The following is a 1897-nucleotide window of genomic DNA, read 5'->3' as shown; positions in this document are numbered from 1 at the left end:
CAGTCCGCAAGGGCGTGGGTTCGTATCCCACAGCTGTTAGAAATTTCTTTTCGTGTGATTTGATGAAGAACGCATTCCGCGAGAACGGTTCGAAACCGTTTTTGTGTCATGTCCTATAGTGTAACGCATCTCTCCGCTATGATTTTTGAAGCATTCATCGACAGTTTGGCCGAGTGGTCTAAGGCGCTGGCTTAAGGCGCCAGCCCGAAAGGGCGTGGGTTCGAACTCCACAGCTGTCAGTCTATATACCTGACTGGTGTTGTATTAAAATCCGAGACCTTTTCAGAAGCGAGGTAGTGCAAGACCAAAACCTTCTGATCGATATTGCGCCATCGCAGCTCGCAGATACCGTTCAACCCATTTCTGTGCCCTTTGGTCTGGCAGAGCGATGCATCACCTCGGCTATGAATCTTGAAGCACTCATCGACAGTTTGGCCGAGTGGTCTAAGGCGCTGGCTTCAGGTGTCAGTCCGCAAGGGCGTGGGTTCGTATCCCACAGCTGTTAGAAATTTCTTTTCGTGTGATTTGATGAAGAACGCATTCCGCGGGAACGGTTCGAAACCGTTTTTGTGTCATGTCCTATAGTGTAACGCATCTTCTCCGCTATGATTTTTGAAGCACTCATCGACAGTTTGGCCGAGTGGTCCAAGGCGCTGGCTTAAGGCGCCAGTCCGAGAGGGCGTGGGTTCGAACCCCACAGCTGTCAGTCTATATACCTGACTGGTCTTATATTAAGAACCGAGACCCTTTCAAAAGCGAGGTAGTGCAAGATCAAAACCTTCTGATCGATATTGTGCCATCGCACCTCGCAGAAACCGTTCAACCCATTTTTGTCTCCTCTGGTTTGGCAGAGCGATGCATCACCTCGGCTATGAATCTTGAAGAATTCATCGACAGTTTGGCCGAGTGGTCCAACGCGCTGGCTTCAGGCATCAGGCCGCAAGGGCGTGGGTTTGATTCCCACAGCTGTTAGAAATTTCTTTTCGTGTGATTTGATGAAGAACGCATGCCGCGGGAACGGTTCGAAACCGTTTTTGTGGCATGTCCTATAGTGTAACGCATCTTCTCCGCTATGATTTTTGAATCACCTACCGACAGTTTGGCCGAGTGGTCTAAGGCGCTGGCTTCAGGCGTCAGTTCGCAAGGGTGTCGGTTTGATTCCCACAGCTGTCAGTCTATATACCTGACTGGTCTTATATTAAGAACCGAGACCCTTTCAGAAGCGAGGTAGTGCAAGACCGAAACCTTTTGATCGATATTGTGCCATCGCACCTCGCAGAAACCGTTCAATCCATTTTTTGTGTCCTCTGGTTTGGCAGAGCGATGCATCACCTCGGCTATGAATCTTGAAGCACTTATCGACAGTTTGGCCGAGTGGTCTAAGGCGCTGGCTTCAGGCGTCAGTGCGCAAGGGCGTGGGTTCGAATCCCACAGCTGTTAGAAATTTCTTTTCGTGTGATTTGATGAAGAACGCATTCCGCGGAAACGGTTCGGAACCGTTTTTGTGTCATGTCCTATAGTGTAACGCATCTTCTCCGCTATAATTTTTGAATCACTTACCGACAGTTTGGCCGAGTGGTCTAAGGCGCTGGCTTAAGGCGCCAGTCCGAGAGGGTGTGGGTTCGTATCCCACAGCTGTTAGAAATTTCTTTTCGTGTGATTTGATGAAGAACGCATTCCGCGGGAACGGTTCGGAACCGTTTTTGTGTCATGTCCTATAGTGTAACGCATCTTCTCCGCTATGATTTTTGAAGCACTTACCGACAGTTTGGCCGAGTGGTCTAAGGCGCTGGCTTAAGGCGCCAGTCCGAAAGGGCGTGGGTTCGAACCTCATAGCTGTCAGTCTATATACCTGACTGGTGTTGTATTGAAATCCGAGACCTTTCAGAAGCGAGGT

General features: G+C 49.6%; 8 non-coding genes across 8 annotated transcripts; all 8 read left to right on the top strand.

Moving 5' to 3' along the window:
* Nucleotides 1-159: 159 nt before the first annotated feature.
* Pmar_PMAR001011 lies at nt 160-239 on the top strand. The gene has a single exon. It is a non-coding gene; the product is annotated as a tRNA-Leu (tRNA).
* Nucleotides 240-425: 186 nt separating this feature from the next.
* Pmar_PMAR001010 lies at nt 426-505 on the top strand. Its single transcript has one exon. It is a non-coding gene; the product is annotated as a tRNA-Leu (tRNA).
* A 121-nt stretch (nt 506-626) lies between these two features.
* On the top strand, nt 627-706 carry Pmar_PMAR001009. The gene has a single exon. It is a non-coding gene; the product is annotated as a tRNA-Leu (tRNA).
* A 186-nt stretch (nt 707-892) lies between these two features.
* Pmar_PMAR001008 lies at nt 893-972 on the top strand. Its single transcript has one exon. It is a non-coding gene; the product is annotated as a tRNA-Leu (tRNA).
* A 121-nt stretch (nt 973-1093) lies between these two features.
* Nucleotides 1094-1173, top strand: Pmar_PMAR001007. Its single transcript has one exon. It is a non-coding gene; the product is annotated as a tRNA-Leu (tRNA).
* Nucleotides 1174-1360: 187 nt separating this feature from the next.
* Nucleotides 1361-1440, top strand: Pmar_PMAR001006. The gene has a single exon. It is a non-coding gene; the product is annotated as a tRNA-Leu (tRNA).
* Nucleotides 1441-1561: 121 nt separating this feature from the next.
* Nucleotides 1562-1641, top strand: Pmar_PMAR001005. Its single transcript has one exon. It is a non-coding gene; the product is annotated as a tRNA-Leu (tRNA).
* A 121-nt stretch (nt 1642-1762) lies between these two features.
* Nucleotides 1763-1842, top strand: Pmar_PMAR001004. The gene has a single exon. It is a non-coding gene; the product is annotated as a tRNA-Leu (tRNA).
* Nucleotides 1843-1897: the final 55 nt, after the last annotated feature.

This window comes from Perkinsus marinus, assembly GCF_000006405.1.
Source record: "Perkinsus marinus ATCC 50983 genomic scaffold scf_1104296978926, whole genome shotgun sequence".
Classification (NCBI taxonomy): Eukaryota; Perkinsozoa; order Perkinsida; family Perkinsidae; genus Perkinsus; species Perkinsus marinus.
Note: the sequence above shows the minus strand (reverse complement) of the source record. Positions and strands in the feature narration are given on the sequence as shown.